General features: G+C 36.3%; 1 protein-coding gene across 1 annotated transcript in view; it reads left to right on the top strand.

The window, feature by feature from the left end:
• LOC115840774 (zinc finger protein 300) overlaps positions 1 to 18111 on the top strand; it is a 105625-nt gene that overhangs the window by 25158 nt on the left and 62356 nt on the right. Inside the window, 2 exon segments of the mRNA XM_060296456.2 lie at positions 11426 to 11561; positions 13692 to 13751. The gene's annotated coding sequence lies outside the window, so the exon portion shown is untranslated.

Genomic DNA, 18111 nt, shown 5'->3' with positions numbered 1-18111 from the left:
TATTTACTCATTTAATCCTCATTATAATCCTATTGTTTAAATACTATTACTGTCCCCATGTTAACTATAAGGAAACTAGGGAACATAGAATTTATGTTATTTGCTAAGGTTACACTGATAGCAAATAGCAGAGCCAGCATCCAAGCTGGGAACTCCAGCTCCAGTCACATTCTTTACCACCAAACTGTGTTGTGTAAAATATCATGGCAGTCTGGATCAACAGTCCAAATCAATGCAGTCAGACTTACCTCCATTTAGCACTTTGCACAGGATTTCAAACATACTCTTAATTGATATCCTTTCACCTGTGGCTCAGAACACTGTTCGAAGGCGTGAGACTCTGAGAGGAGGGACTTGCCTAGGGTCACAAATGTTAAGGAGCAGAGACAGATTTGAGCCCATGGCAGATTAGGGTACATTATTTTCTTCTGCATTTCTCAGAAGACAGGTGGAAACTGAGGCCAGGAGAGGTTAAATGAGTAACACTATCCTGTCTCCAGCTGGTCCAGCTTGGCACTCTACATGTGATTGTTGCTAAACTTGTATAAAGTCCTAGTTAGTCCTTGTCTCTGTATTGAACATTTAGGTGAAACTTGACTCTTCAGACTCCTTGGGGGAGTCTGGGTTCTTGACGGCACTCATGCAGGTGATAGGAGATTTTCTTACAGTCCAGGCAGATGCTATAGGAAGATAAGAGAATTAGGGAGATGAATGAGGCAGAGGGTGAGCAGGACAGAGGCTCTCTGTGAATTAGGGGATCTGGTAGGAGTGACTAGTGGACACGTTACCTGTCCTTGCAGCTCACAGTAACTTTTGGGGAAGAGTGAACAGCATCCACTTAGTGCTATAGGCTTAAGAGTTTCCATCAGCACAACTGGGTTCAAATCCTAGCTCTGCAAGTCACTGAATGTGCGCCCTGAATAGATCATTCCATCTCTCAGGGTCCTGCTTTCTTTGTTTGTAAAATAGTGTTGATAGTATGACTGCTCACCAAAATGACAGTTTCATTAAGTAAGGTCGTCTATTATTTACCTTATAGGTGGCATAAAAGTTGCCATCAATACATTTTATTTCTCTTCCCTACATCCTGTCTTTGTTGAACTCTTCCCTTGATACTGATCTAGGGTAAGTATCAGTGAGATATTACTTCTTTGCAAAAGAGAAATGAAATGAAAAATAGTGTTTTTTTTCCTAAGACCACTTCATGACTGAAAAAAAGCTGTGCATATGTAATACATACAACTGGATGAGTTTGGAGATAACAGTGATGCTTTCTTTGAATGTCTTCTTAGTGTTGGGTGGTTTTATTAATCTTGCATGACTGGCAACAAGGCCTAACTTAGATATATTCAACAGAGAGAAAAGAACATTGGATATACAGGCAGAATGACTGTGAAAGAGAATAAAGATGTATTATGTACTGATGAGCAAGGATAAGAATGACAGGAAATTCATCAGTGGAAGTAATGCAAGTCAGAAGACAGTGGAGTAACTTCTTTACAGTACTGAAAGAAAAGAAAAAAGAATAACTGTCCATCTAGAATTCTTGGTGCATCAGAAATACATTTTAAAAACAAAGGTGAAATTAAGATGTCTTCAGACCTACAAAAGCTGAAAGAAAATTTATCACCAACAGACATGCACTACAAGAGAGCTTAAAGAAAGCCCTGCAGTTGCAAGGAAAATAGAGGAGATGCAATCTGGATCTATAGGAGAAAAAAAAGCATATAGATAAATACAAGACTTTTCCCCTTTATTTAAAAATCTCTTCAGAAGATAATTGACCTTTTAAGGCAAAAATAATAACAATGTAGTGAGGGTTTTCTAGCATATGTGTAAGTAATATGTATAACTTAATGTTTCTGCATAAGAGTGATACAAAGGCAAGGAGAAGATAAACGGAAGTATATTCTTGTGTGCTTCGTAAACTGTACCTAAAGTGGTACAATAGTTCCTGAATATAGTTTAAAATAAGTTAAAGATGTATGCTATAAATGTCTGGTTAAGAATACAAGAGCAAAACAGAATCATAAAAGAAATGCTTGATTATTCCAAAAAAGACTGAATAAGAGAAAAAAAATAAATTGACCAAAAAGAATGAATAGTAAGTTGATAGATTTAAACACAAACATATCATTAATAGTATTAAATATAAATGATCCAAATGACCCAATTAAAAGCCAGAGATTTTCAAATTGGATAAAAAAAACAATGCCCAACTATATGTTGTCTATAAGAAATTCATAAAGACCAGATTGATTAAAAATAACAGAATGAAAAAATATACCATGTGAACACTAATCCAAAGAAGGAGTAACTATATCAGGCAAATCAGATTTCAGAGCATGGAATATAACCAAGGATAAAAAGGGTCATTTCATAATGATAACGGGGCCAATTTATTAAGGAAATGAAATAATACTAAATTTTTATGTACCAAATAACAAAGCTTCCAAATGCATGATGCAAAACTGATAGACCTGCAAGGAGAAATAGACAAATCCACAATTAAAAATATTTTAATAGCAATCTCTCAGTAATTGGTAGAACACGTAAAAAGAAGTTCTTTGAGAATATTGTAGAACTAAAAACACTCAGCTATTTTGACCTAGTTGACAGTTATAGGACACTTCACCAAACATTTCTCTTACGTGTGCATGGAACATTTACAAAGACAAATCACATTGTAAGCCATAACATTGAGAGACATAACCTTAGTTTATACTCTGATTAGCATGAACCTACTGAAAAAAATCAAGAGGCAAAGGAAGAAATCTAAATAGGTACTAAAATGATTATATTAAGTAATGATTGTTAACTTTCTGGATAGTGGTATTGTGGTTGAATTTTTAAAAACCCCTCTATATTTTTTAGAGATATATAGTGAAATATTTATGGTTGGAAAGGTACTGTATCTTCATTTGCTAGTATTTTGCCCTGACAAGAACCATAACTATAGGGTTGAATAGAAGTGGTGAGAGCAGACATCCATATCTTGTTCCAGATCTTAGGGGAAAAACTTTCATTCTTTCACCATTAAGTATTGTGCTTGTTGTCGCATTTTCCTAGATGACCTTTAGCAGGTTGAGGAAGATCTCTTCTATTTCTAGTGTGTTGAGCATTTTTATCATGAAAAGGAGATGAATTTTTAAAATGCTTTTTCTACATCAATTGATATGATCATTTGATTCTTATCATTTATTCTATAAATATCATGTATTACATTGATTTTCATATGTTGAGATAACCTTGCATTCCTGGGTTAAATCCCACTTGATCATAGTGTGTAAACCTATTTTATATGTTGCAGGATTCAGTGTGTTACTATTTTCTTGAGGTTTTTGCAATATTCATAAGAGATATTGATATATTTCCTTTCATTGTGGTGTCTTTATCTGGTTTTGGTATCAGGGTACTACTGGCCTTATAATTACAGTGAATTAGGAAATGTTCCCTCCTATTTTACTTTTAGAAGAATTTGAGAAGGATTGGTGTTCATGCTTTCAACATTTGGTAGAATTCACCAGTGAAGCATCTGGGCCTAGACTATTCTATGTGGATTTTTAAAAATTAGTAATTCAATCTTTTACTTGTTATAATTCTATTCAAATTTTCTATTTATTCTTCAGTCAGTTTCAATAGTTTGAGTGTTTCTGAGAATTTTTTCTGTTTCATCTAGGTTATCTAATTTGTTGGCATAGGTTATTCATAGTATTCTCTTAAAGCCATGTTTATTTCTGTTCAGTCAGTGGTAATAGTCCCACCTTCATTCCTAATTTTAGTAATTTGAGTCCTTTTTTTAATCAGCCTAATTAAAAGTTTCTCAGTTTTATTGATCTTTTTAAGAATGAACTTCTGGTTTCATTGACTTTGTTTAATGTTTTTCTGTTCTCTATTTCTTCTGTAATCTTTATTATATCCTATGATTTTCTTGTTTTACATTTAATCTGTTCTTTTTCCTCTGCTTTTTAAGGGAGAAGGTTACATTATTGATTTAACATCTATCTTTTTAAAAATAATTAAAAAATTTTTTTATACAGCAGGTTCTTATTAGTCACCCATTTCATACACATCAGTGTACACGTCAATCCTAATCTCCCAATTCATCACACCACCACCACCACCCCCCGCCGCTTTCCCCCCTTGGTGTCCATATGTTTGTTCTCTACTTCTTTATCTCAGTTTCTGGCCTGCAAACCAGTTCATCTATACCATTTTTCTAGGTTCCACATATATGCGTTAGTATACGATATTTGTTTTTCTCTCTCTTTTTTTTTTTTTTTTTTTTGCCGTACTCGGGCCTCTCACTGTTGTGGCCTCTCCCATTGTGGAGCACAAGCTCCAGACATGCAAGCTCAGTGGCCATGGCTCCTGGGCCTAGCCACTCCACAGCATGTGGGATCTTCCCGGACCGGGGAACGAACCCGTGTCCCCTACATCGGCAGGCAGACTCTCAACCACTGTGCCACCAGGGAAGCCCTCTTTTTTTTTTTTTAACATCTTTATTGGAGTATAATTGCTTTACAATGGTGTGTTAGTTTCTGCTTTATAACAAAGTTAATCAGTTATACATATGTCCCCATATCTCTTCCCTCTTTTGTGTCCCTCCCTCCCAGCCTCCCTATCCCACCCCTCTAGGTGGTCACAAAGCACCAAGCTGATCTCTCTGTGCTATGCGGCTGCTTCCCACTAACTTTCTATGTTACCTTTGGTAGTGTATATATGTCCATGCCACTCTCTCACTTTGTCACAGCTTACCCTTCCCCCTCCCCATATCCTCAAGTCCATTCTCTAGTAGGTCTATGTCTTTATTCCCGTCTTGCCCTTAGGTTCTTCATGACCTTTTTTTTTTTTTCTTTTTTCTTAGATTCCATATATATGTGTTAGCATATGGTATTTGTTTTTCTCTTTCTGACTTACTTCACTCTGTATGACAGACTCTAGGTCCATCCACCTCACTACAAATAACTCAATTTCGTTTCTCTTTATGGCTGAGTATTATTCCATTGTATATATGTGCCACATCTTCTTTATCCATTCATCTGTTGATGGACACTTAGGTTGCTTCCATGTCCTGGCTATTGTAAATAGAACTACAATGAACATTTTGGTACATGACTCTTTTTGAATTATGGTTTTCTCAGGGTATATGCCCAGTAGTGGGATTGCTGCATCGTATGGTAGTTCTACTTTTAGTCTTTTAAGGAACCTCCATACTGTTCTCCATAGTGGCTGTATCAATTTACATTCCTGCTTGTAAATTTTGGAGATTAATCCTTTGTCAGTTGCTTCATTTGCAAATATTTTCTCCCATTCTGAGGGTTGTCTTTTGGTCTTGTTTATGGTTTCTTTTGCTCTGCAAAAGCTTTTAAGTTTCATTAGGTCCCATTTGTTTATTTTTGTTTTTATTTCCATTTCTCTAGGAGGTGGGTCAAAAAGGACCTTGCTGTGATTTATGTCCTATAGTGTTCTGCCCATGTTTTCCTCTAAGAGTTTGATAGTGTCTGCCCTTACATTTAGGTCTTTAATCCATTTTGAGTTTATTTTTGTGTATGATGTTAGGAAGTGTTCTAATTTCATTCTTTTATATGTAGCTGTCCAGTTTTCACAACACCACTTATTGAAGAGGCTGTCTTTTCTCCACTGTATATTCTTGCCTCCTTTATCAAAGATAAGGTGACCATATGTGCGTGGGTTTATCTCTGGGCTTTCTATCCTGTTCCATTGGTGTATATTTCTGTTTTTGTGCCAGTACCATACTGTCTTGATTACTGTAGCTTTGTAGTATAGTCTGAAGTCAGGAAGCCTGATTCCTCCAGCTCCGTTTTCCATTCTCAAGATTGCTTTGGCTATTCGGGGTCTTTTGTGTTTCCATACAAATTGTGAAATTTTTTGTTCTAGTTCTGTGAAAAATGCCAGTGATAGTTTGATAGGGATTGCATTAAATCTGTAGATTGCTTTGGGTAGTAGAGTCATTTTCACAATGTTGATTCTTCCAATCCAAGAACGTGGTATGTCTCTCCATCTATTTGTGTCATCTTTAATTTCTTTCATCAGTGTCTTATAATTTTCTGCATACAGGTCTTTTGTCACCTTAGGTAGATTTATTCCTAGATATTTTATTCTCTTTGTTGCAATGGTAAATGGGATTGTTTTCTTAACTTCACTTTCTGATTTTTCATCATTAGTGTATAGGAATGCCAGAGATTTCTGTGCATTAATTTTGTATCCTGCTACTTTACCAAATTCATTGATTAGCTCTAGTAGTTTTCTGGTAGCATCTTTAGGATTCTCTATGTATAGTATCATGTCATCTGCAAACAGTGACAGCTTTACTTCTTCTTTTCCAATTTGGATTCCTTTTATTTCTTTTTCTTCTCTGATTGATGTGGCTAAAACTTCCAAAACTATGTTGAATAATAGTGGTGAGAGTGGGCAACCTTGTCTTGTTCCTGATCTTAGTGGAAATGGTTTCAGTTTTTCACCATTGAGGATGATGTTGGCTGTGGGTTTGTCATATATGGCCTTTATTATGTTGAGGAAAGTTCCCTCTTTGCCTACTTTCTGCAGGGTTTTTATCATATATGGGTGTTGAATTTTGTCAAAAGCTCTCTCTGCATCGATTGAGATGATCATATGGTTTTTCTCCTTCAGTTTGTTAATATGGTGTATCACATTGATTGACTTGCATATATGAAGAATCCTTGGATTCCTGGGATAAACCTCACTTGATCATGGTGTATGATCCTTTTAATATGCTGTTGGATTCTGTTTGCTAGTATTTTGTTGAGGATTTTTGCATCTATGTTCATCAGTGATATTGGCCTCTAGTTTTCTTTCTTTGTGACATCTTTGTCTGGTTTTGGTATCAGGGTGATGGTGGCCTCGTAGAATGAGTTTGGGCGTGTTCCTCCCTCTGCTATATTTTGGAAGAGTTTGAGAAGGTTAGATGTTAGCTCTTCTCTAAATCTTTGATAGAATTCACCTGTGAAGCCATGTGGTTCTGGGCTTTTGTTTGTTGGAAGATATTTAATCACAGTTTCAATTTCAGTGCTTGTGATTGGTCTGTTCATATTCTCTATTTCTTCCTGGTTCAGTCTTGGCACGTTGTGCATTTCTATCAATTTGTCCATTTCTTCCAGGTTGTCCATTTTATTGGCATAGAGTTGCTTGTAGTAGTTTCTTAGGATACTTTGTATTTCTGTGGTGTCTGTTGTAACTTCTCCTTTTTCATTTCAAATTTTATTGATTTGAGTCCTCTCCCTCTTTTTCTTGATGAGTCTGGCTAAGGGTTTATCAATTTTGTTTATCTTCTCAAAGAACCAGCTTTTAGTTTTATTGACCTTTGCTATTGTTTTCTTTGGTTCTATTTCATTATTTCTGCTCTGGTCTTTCTGATATCGTTCCTTCTGCTAACTTTGGGTTTTGTTTGTTCTTCTTTCTCTAGTTCATTTAGGTGTAAGGTTGAGATTTTTCTTGTTTCTTGAGGTAGGCTTATATAGCTATAAACTTTCCTCTTAGAACTGCTTTTACTGCATCCCATAGATTTTGGATCTCGTGTGTTCATTGTCATTTGTCTCTAGGATTTTTTGATTTCCTCTTTGATTATTTCCGTGATCTCTTGGTTATTTAGTAACATATTGTTTAGCCTCCATGTATTTGTGTTTTTTATGTTTTTTCCCCTGTAATTCATTTCTAATCTCATAGTGTTGTGGTCAGAAGAGATGCTTGATATGATTTCAATTTTCTTAAATTTACTGAGACTTGATTTGTGACCCAAGATGTGATCTGTCCTGGAGAATGTTCCATGCACACTTGAGAAGAAAGTGTAATCTGCTGGTTTTGAATGGAATGTCGTATAAATATCAATTAAATCTATCTGGTCTATGTGTCATTTAAAGCTTCTGTTTCCTTATTTATTTTCATTTTGGATGATCTGTCTGTTGGTGTAAGTGAGGTGTTAAAGTCCCCCACTATTATTGTGTTACTGTCGATTTCCTCTTTTATAGTTGTTAGCAGTTGCCTTATGTATTGTGGTGCTCTTACGTTGGGTGCATATATATTTATAATTGTTATATCTTCTTCTTGGATTGATCCCTTGATCATTATGTAGTGTCCTTCCTTGTCTCTTGTAGCATTCTTTATTTTAAAGTCTATTTTATCTGATATGAGTATTGCTACTCCAGCTTCCTTTTGTTTTCCATTTGCATGGAATATCTTTTTCCATCCCTTCACTTTCAGTCTGTATGTGTCCCTAGGTCTGAAGTGGGTCTCTTGTAGATGACATATATATGGGTCTTATTTTTGTATCCATTCAGCAAGCCTGCATCTTTTGGTTGGAGCATTTAATCCATTCATGTTTAAGGTAATTATCGTTATGTATGTTCCTATGACCATTTTCTAATTGTTTTGGGTTTGTTTTTGTAGGTCCTTTTCTTCTCTTGTGTTTCCCACTTAGAGAAGTTCCTTTAGCCTTTGTTGTAGAGCTGGTTTGGTAGTGCTGAATTATCTTAGCTTTTGCTTGTCTGTAAAGCTTTTGATTTCTCCATCGAATCTGAATGAGATCCTTGCTGGGTAGAGTAATCTTGGTTGTAGGTTCTTCCCTGTCATCACTTTAAGTATATCATGCCACTCCCTTCTGGCTTGTACAGTTTCTGCTGAGAAATCAGCTGTTAACCTTATGGGAGTTCCCTTGTATGTTATTTGTCGTTTTTCCCTTGCTGCTTTCAATAATTTTTCTTTGTCTTTAATTTTTGCCAATGTTCTTATTATGTGTCTCGGCGTGTTTCTCCTTGGGTTTATCCTGTATGGGACTCTCTGCACTTCGTGGACTTGGGTGGCTATTTCATTTCCCATGTTAAGGAAGTTTTTGACTATAATCTCTTCAAATATTTTCTCAGGTCCTTTCTCTCTCTCTTCTCCTTCTGGGACCCCTGTAATGCGAATGTTGTTGCATTTAATGTTGTCCCAGAGGTCTCTTAGGCTGTCTTCATTTGTTTTCATTCTTTTTTCTTTATTCTGTTCCACAGCAGTGAATTCCACCCTTCTGTCTTCCTGGTCACTTATGTGTTCTGCCTCAGTTATTCTGCTATTGATTCCTTCTAGTGCAGTGTTCATTTCAATTATTGTATTGTTCATCTCTGTTTGTTTGTTCTTTAATTCTTCTCGGTCTTTGTTAAACTTTTCTTGCATCTTCTCGATCTTTGCCTCCATTCTGTTTCCAAGGTCCTGGATCATCTTCACTGTCATTATTCTGAATTCTTTTTCTGGAAGGTTGCCTATCACCACTTCATTTAGTTGTTTTTCTGGGGTTTTATCTTGTTCGTTCATCTGATACATAGCCCTCTGCCTTTTCTTCTTGTCTGTCTTTCTGTGAATGTGGTTTTTGTTCCACAGGCTGCAGGATTGTAGTTCTTCTTGCTTCTGCTTTCTGCCTTCTGAGAAGTGGTGCTTTGTTCTTCTCATACCAGGAGGCACGTGATGTTGATTTGTCCCATTATTGTTGACGTAAACTTTTAATCACTTGGTTAAGATGGTGTCTTCCAGATTTGTCCACTGCTGGTCTTGGGGTGTGTCCTGCAGAGGCAGAGGATGGCTGTTGCTCTCTCTGGGGTCCTAAAAGCTGGTGGCAGAAATATCAGAGAGTGTTCATCTACTTGAACTCTTGTTGGAGGCAGACATCTTGCTTGGGTCATTAGCCTATCTTTGTCTTTATGTAGGTTTTTATAGCTATAAATTTCCATCTAAGTACTGCTTTACCTGAACTCAAGTTTTGGTGTATTGTGTTTTTGATTTCATTCGTCTAAAATTTGTTCAGAAAGTCAACATCACTAATCACGAGGGAAATGCAAATCAAAACCACAATGAGATATCACCTCATACCTGTCAGAATGGCTGTAATGAAAAAGTCTACAAATAACTAATGTTGGAGAGGATGTAGAGAAAAGGGAGCCCTTGTACACTGTTGGTGGGAATGTAAACTGGTGCAGCCACTATGGAAAACAGAATGGAGATTCCTCAAAAAACTAAAATTAGAACTACCAAATGATCCAGCAGTTCTATTCCTGGGCATATATCTGGAAAAAACAAAATACTAATTTGAAGATGCATGCACTCCAGTATTGTCTTTTCATTTTGTTGATAGTTTCCCTTCGCTGTGCAAAGGCTTTTAAGTTTAATTAGGTCCCATTTGTTTATTTTTACTTTTGTTTTCCTTGCCTGAGGAGATAAATCCAAACGAATATTGCTAAGACTTATGTCAACACGTGTACTGCACCCTCAGTGTTCATAGCAGCACTATTTACAACAGCCAAGACATGGAAGCAACCTAAGTATTCATCAACAGATGAATGGATAAATAAGATGTGGTGCACGTGTGCAAATGTGCACACACACACACAAAGACACACACACACACACACACACACAATGGAATATTATTCACCCGTAAAAGGAACAAAATTATGCCATTTGCAGCAATGTGGATGGACCTAGAGAATATTGTGCTTAGTGAAATAAGTCAGAGAAAGACTTATTGTTCACTTATTATGTGGAATCTAAAAATTATACAAATGAATGTATATGCAAACAGAAATAGACTTGCAGATAAGGGAAACAAACTTGTAGTTACAAAAGGGGAGAGGGAATAGGGGAAGGACAAATTAGGGGTTTGGGATTAATAGATACAAACTACTATGTGTAAAATAGATAAGCAACAAGGATATATTCCATAGCAAAGGGAGTTACAGCCATTATTTTGTAATAACTTATGATGGAGTACAATCTGTGAAAATAATGAATCACTATGCTGTACACTCAAAAATAATATAATATTGTAAATCAAGTATACTTCAATTTTTTAAGTCAGTATACTAACAACAACAACAACAATGGCAGCAGCAACAACAACAAACCCTGGGGAGAGGGTGGAATCTGATTTCCAGAATTGCCACATAATATTATATTTTAAATATAAATTTTCTACAAAATTTTGAGAATTCCTTTGGAATGTGGCACTGGTAATTTTATTTTTAAAAGGTGATTATTAAGTGAGGCCAGTGTTAAGGACCATTGTACTATACCATATTGTCTCAAAGGCCCTATCATTCCTTTGTTTTAATTTTTAGATTCCACATATATGTGAAAACATACAATATTTGTCTTTCTCTGACTTATTTTACTAAGCATAATACCCTCCACATCCATCCATGTTGTTGGAAATGGCATAATTTCATTCTTTTTTATGGCTAAGTAATATTCCATTGTATTATATATACCACATCTTCTTTAACCATTCATCTTTTGATGGACAGCTAGGTTGCTTCCATATCTTGGCTACTGTAAATAATGATACTAGGAACATTGGACTGCAGTACACTCTTTGACATAAGTCTTAGCAATATTTTTTTTGGATTTATCTCCTCAGGCAAGGAAAACAAAAGTAAAAATAAACAAATGGGACCTAATTAAACTTAAACGCCTTTGCAGAGATAAGGAAACCATCAACATAGCAAAAATACAACCTACTGAATGGGAGAAGATATCTGCAAATGATATGTCTGGTAAGGGGTTAACATACAAAATAATTCAGATCATCTCATCCATATGTAATGATATTCTTCATTAATGACATCCTCATTCAAGATAAAGTCACTGCAGTGGTGGTACAGAAGTCAAGCAGGAAGTGAACCTCCGAATCTTCTCCAAAAACTTCCCAAGGGCTGTTTTCATTCAGTTTTAAATTAGAGTATGGCAGTGTCCACATTAATCAATCTGGTGGTTTAATGTGTTGGTTCTTCTTTCTGTTATTCCTAAATTTGGTTACTTCCACACCTTTTAGGTGTACTTTTTGCTACTTTTAAGTCACCTTCTTTGCTTTCCCATGTCCCACACCAGTGTAACCAAGATACCTGCCTCAGGAATTCTCAGTAAGAATAGTGAAAATAGCCCTATTTTCTCCAAATGAACTGCTTTGGATTGGAATCAGAGGTTCACAAAACCATGGAAACTCAGAATTACAGAACCATGGAATTTTGGAACTGAAGGCACAAGGGAGCTCAAGACAGTATAATTTCTTATCTTGAAGTTAAAAGGACTTTTTTTTTTGTCTGATGATAGAGAATATTTTACCTTATATATACCCTTATTTTAGAAATGTGTACATTTCACATAACAATAAACATGCCTATATTTCTTCATTGCTTATATTTACTGAATGTTATATTGTAGTGAGTTTTCCCTTTTTATTGCCTGGTGATCTCTCTCCCTTTTAATGAACTCTATTTTGTCCAGTGTAAGAAGAGCTATATAACAGCTTTCTTTTGATTAGTATATGAATGATATATATTTTTTCTTTCCATTACTTTCAGTATTTCTGTATCTTCTATTTAAAATGTATATCTTTGAAGCAGACCCCTTAACTTAGCCCCTCAGGGTGTGCCCTGTTGAAGGAAGAGAGGAACTTCAGGTGAGGAGACTAAAGTGGGAAAAGATTTGAAAGTGTTGGCTAGCAATGGGGAAGAGATACAGAAGTTAGGATGAGTCTGTATTTGTGAAAGAGACGAGAAATAAGAAATACAGCACTTCGGAAAGAAGTGGTACAAGAGCTGCAGAGAAGGAAATCCACATGAAAGGGAATCTTGGGAAGCAAATGGTTCTCTTTTTTACAACAGGAGAAATTAACATTAATGGGGCAGGTGAATAGAGGGAAATACAATAACTAAGTGAATAATGAAAGATATATCAACAAAAGTAAAAAATGGCAAGATAAGGTTTTGGAGGAAGGTGAAGTATCTGGCTGGCCAGAGCAGAAGATGGATGGTTGGCAGGGCTAGAATGATCTAAGTCTAAATCCCCCAGTGAAAGAATTTGTACTGTAGCCCTGTGTGTTTCCTTAGGACCCCAGACAGATTCCCAACCCTGTGCCCAAGATCTACGGCTGGAAGAGAAATGTACAGTAGCATTTATGTAGGAGGTGGATCCAAAGGCTAAGAAAAACTAGGTCCTGGCTGTTACATGTGGGCTCAAGATGAAGGTGAAGAGGCAGCCAGAGTGAGTTGTGCAACCTGAGCACCACAAGGCCTGTCATAGGCTGCTTGGTACTAACACCTCCAAATCTGTCCCTTAAATCATATTTCTCCAAAAATGAAGAAACTTTCAAAACTAGCCTTCTCAAAGCAGTGCTTCGTTATCCTTTCCTTGTCAAGAATGTTTAGAAAATGTTAGACGATTAGACTAAGAGGGAATAGCATTTGCACTTGGGAACAGAAAACATGGGTTCATGGTAGCCTCTGCAGTTATGAGCCTTCTGGATCTTATTTCTTGCACTATACAATGGGGACCATAATGCCAACTCCATACCCTGTTGTAAATATCAAATAAGAAAATGAATATAAATGTCCAAAGTGGCACATTTATATACTATGAGCAGTTATAATTGTTCATTTAAAATTCTGGATAATACAGATTTTTAAAAATTTATAACCTTGTATATTCAACCTCTCAGGAGCCTCAGAATTGGGATATACTATCCCTTGAATGAGAAATATTCTTGTTTGTCCTCTTTCACTAACTAACTCTTAGGCCCAACGTTGGAACTTCTAGAAAGGCATTGCTGAAGAGCCTTCAGCCTTCTCTTTATTCTGGATTATTCTGGTTTCCCTTTCTCAACCTAATATCCACTCTTTTTACAGAAGATCCTGTTATTCAAATATTTTTTGGACTAGGACAAGCAATTGAGGTTTTCTGACAAGGTAATGTTCTTCTCCTACAAATACTTTTGCCCAAACCTTACCTTACCTCTGAGAAGGTACAATGAGATGATACTTCTAAAAACATACCTTTTCACACACTCTTTTTACCTCCCCTTGGTGCCTTACTGCATGTCTCTTGAAGGCCCAGTTGGTTTGCTCCTGTGATATGGGCTGAATTGTGTTGAATCCTTCAACAGCTCTGTAACTCTCTCCTCCATGTAAACTTACAAGTAGGAGGATAGCCAAAGGAGGTCTCATGTGAGAATATTTTTACCAGAATTTTTACATTGCTTATTGTAAACAAATCTGGAATTTATTGATTATGGAGCACCTCTTAGAGAACAGAAATTAGTCTTGTAGATCCCCTCTCTGCATGACTGGTGGAATATAAAAACTAAGAAGCTCTAAACTTAAATAGCTCCCTAGAGCTGACTTTTACAGCACATGTCCAGCACACACAGTGAACACTCATCTCTAGCTCTGAAGCCAGAATACATCCCAGTACAAAAATCTATTTTTTGGAGGTGCATATGATAGTTTGGACCCTTCCAGAGATAGATGTTATGCTTGCTTTTTTGCTTGTATCCTTAATTCATCATTAGTAAAATTTGCTGTTAAGTAAGGTGCCTAATTTCTCTGAATCTGCTTTGACAATTTGACTTCTGTTGTGGTATAATAACTTTTGATTAGAACTGTGCCATTCAACCAGCTTTTAGGGTGCTTCTGAAATTACTATAAATTGTTAGACTCAGCTTCTCATTATTATCTTCTTTTCTTCCATATTTTCAATTATCTCAGTTCTTAAAAATTACTTGTTCTTGCCTTTTTCTGCTATATATGATTCCTTAGGATAATTATGTATTTTGATGGAAATTTTTCATTGTTTTTACCTAAGTTATACAGGAGATGGACCATCCTTTGATTTGGTCCATCATATTCAAAATACTGAAACTAGAATCAAACCACTTTTTGATTTCTTAATTGAGCTGCTTGTTCCCTTCTCATATCACAAGAATAGGAAGTTCCTCACATGTTCTCATCAAGAACAGTGATGCTAGAGTGGTCCGTATGGTATGTAAAGATGCAGGATGGTACCCTGAAGCAAGCTGGATAGATCTCCAGAGACATAGTTTAAAACCACACTCTGAAAATAACAGAGCAAATGGAAAAGACCTGCTCTCCATTGAGTCATCAGTTCTGGTAACTGAACTCAAAAAGATTGTGCCCTGTTCCAACCTCAACTCCAGGCTCAACCAGAAAAAGGAAACAAATATTTCTGATTCAGGTTAGTTTGTCTATAATTATATCTCATTGCCTGGAGAAGTGTTTTAAGACTGAGTGCATACTGTTGAGTTCCTAATTGAAAGGGAAATGATACTGAGTCCCTGTACTGTACTTTTTAGGCAGCTTTACCCAATCTATATTACTTCCTTCTTTCTGCTAGCTTTGGGTTTAGGTTGTTCTTCTTTTTCTAGTTCTTTAAGAGGAAAAGTTAGGTTGTTGAATTAAAATCTTTCTTCTTGTTAAATGTAAGTATTTACAGTTATAAATTGTCCTTTTAGCAATGCTTTTACTGTTTCTCATAAGTTTCAGCGCATTGTGTTTTGTTTTCATCTGTCTCAATATATTTCCTAATTTCCCTTGCAATTTCTTCTTTGACCCATTGGTTGTTTAAAAGTATGTTGTTTAGTTTCTACATATTTGTGAATTTTTCAGTTTTTCTTCTGATATTAATGTTTAGTTTCATTCCATTGTGATTTGAAGGATACATTGCATAATTCCAATCTTTTAAAACTTATTAACAATTGCTTTGTAGTCTAACATATGGGGTCTATCCTGAAGAATGTTCCATGTGCACTTGAAAAAAAATGTACATTCTGTTGCTGAGAGGAGTATAGGTGTCTGTTGTGTCCATTTGTCTATAGTATTGTTCAAGTATTCTGCTTCCATACTGATGTTCTGTCTGGTTGTCTTATACATTATTGAAAGTGGATTATTGAAGTCTACTATTATTGTAGATCGGGCTACTTCTCTCTCTAATTCTAATAATATTTGCTACATACAGTTTGGAGGTATGTGATTTGGTGCATATATGTTTATAGTTATTATATCTTCTTGGTGAATTGATCCTTTTATCAATATGTAGTGTCCTTTTTTGTCTCTTGTAACAGTTTTTTTTGGCTGCGCCACACAGCTCACAGGATCTTAGTTCCCCAACCAAGGATTGAACCCGTGGCCTCAGCAGGAAGCACGAAGTCCTAACCACTGGACTGCCAGGGAATTCCCTCATGTAACAGTTTTTGACTTAAAAGTCTATTTTGTCTAATAGTAGTATAGCCAACCCTACTCTCCTTTAGTTACTGTTTACATGAAATACCTTTTCCCATAGGTATTTGTGTTTTTTCTTACCCCTGTGAAAAATGGAAAAATGATAACAGACAATAGATTTTTATGATAAAATATACCATACTTGCAAAACTGTATATACAATATACAGTTAATATGGTTAAAAATTTAGTATCCCTCTGAATATAAGATGTCATCAAGTATAATACATATTGTATTTTATGTACCACTAAAAAAGAAAAAATTATACCAATTAAACTGACACAATGATTTTTTTGTCATTTTGAATTTTTTATACGTATTAAATTTTTTTTCAGACTTTGGTTTTAACATTTATCACCCTTGTGAATACATACAAAGTAAAATGTATTAAAAAACTGACTAAGGTGTATTCATGATAATGACAGCTATATCTTAAGACCATCCAGATTTCAGAAATGTGAAAATATTAGAAAATAAATACCTGTGTACCCACCACCTTGTTTATGAAATAGAACAGTCGCCAACACTATTGAAGCTGTTGTGTATACTTCCCTAATAACATCTCCCTCCTTTATACCCTATAGATACTTCCTTTTTTCTAATTTTGCCAAATATATACTCTAAATAATTTATTGCTAGGTATTATTATTAACTGTTTTATACATTGAACTAAAGCACATGTGTTCTGTGACTTACTGTTTTTACCCTACCATAGGTGAGATTCATTCATGCCTGTGTGTCTGCCACTGTTGTATAGTATCCAACAGTATATGTAGTCCATAATTTATCAGTTCCCCAGTTGATGGACATTTGGGGCTATTTCCAATGTTTTGCCCTTATATTTTGTTGCATTTTACAGTTGTCTCCTGGTACACATGTGTTAGAGTTTCTCATATACCCAGAAGTGGAATTGCGAAGTCAAGTCAAGATGGTAGCCTGACAAATACTGCTGTTCCCCTCCTCCCTCCCATGAGTATACTGAGGAAACATGAGTCTTGTTCTTGCTTGATCTACAGGCCAGACATAGTATCTATGTTCAGGGACCTTCAAAGGGAAGACAAGCAAGAGAAGGAGGTGGTGGTGCTTTCCAGCCCACAGAAGGTGACTTTCAACCATAACCTTGAGGAACCAAAGATAGACAGGGGTTAATATGAGGTAGAGTGTTTCTATCAGCTCCATGGAGCATGGGTATGAGGTGAGGCTCCATTTGACTGGAGACTAGGGTCGTCTCAGGCTGAAGCTTGGTTGATGTCACAGAATCCACTGTGAGGTCACTTCTATGCTGTGGAATACATAAGTTCAAAAAGAAGGTAGTAATTCATTCTAAAAATGAATTTAAAACTAAGGGACGCTAAACTGAAAACAGCTTGGTTTCATGTTCTGGCTCTTCTTCTGATGGGCTTAACAGGTTACTGTCTCCTTGTCTTAGATATGATGGCACCAGTGACCTCCAGCCCTTCCCCATGCTCTTCTGTCTGTGTGATGGATTACGTGCTGCTCTCCTCCACAGCTTGCAACCCGATGATGTCCACCTCTGTATTATGCACAGTACAGTAGGCATTGAGGTTCTTGCAGAACCCCAGACCACTGTCTGTGCAATAAGGTAGACTTTGAGCTTTGTCAGCAATGAGCCAGTCCTTCTGGGTCTCTTATTTTCAGAACCTGGGGCCACTATGGAGTAGTGTGGGATTTGAGGTTCTTTAACAATGAGCCAAAACTGCTGTATCTTCTTACTCAGAACATGGGACTACTGTTTGTGTAATAGGGTAGGCTTTGAAATTTATTTTTTTAAAAAGCCAATTGTACTGGGGCTCTTACTTGAAGCCCTAGATAGAAGAGCCAGAGCTATAAGCAACAAAGGACCTACAGGGACAACGAGGGAAGGAAGGGATTCTTACTTTGATCCTCAACTAATTCACTGATGGATTCTGATTCAAAAGCCATTAATATTGTCTATATTAATTATCTGCTTAAAAAAAAAAAGCCACAGTGGCTCTCCATTGCCCAATGAATCAAGTGCAAACTCTTAACA

This window comes from Globicephala melas, chromosome 3, assembly GCF_963455315.2.
Source record: "Globicephala melas chromosome 3, mGloMel1.2, whole genome shotgun sequence".
NCBI lineage: Eukaryota > Metazoa > Chordata > Mammalia > Artiodactyla > Delphinidae > Globicephala > Globicephala melas.
The sequence above is the reverse complement of the archived record's forward strand: the minus strand, read 5'-3'. Positions and strand labels throughout refer to the sequence as shown.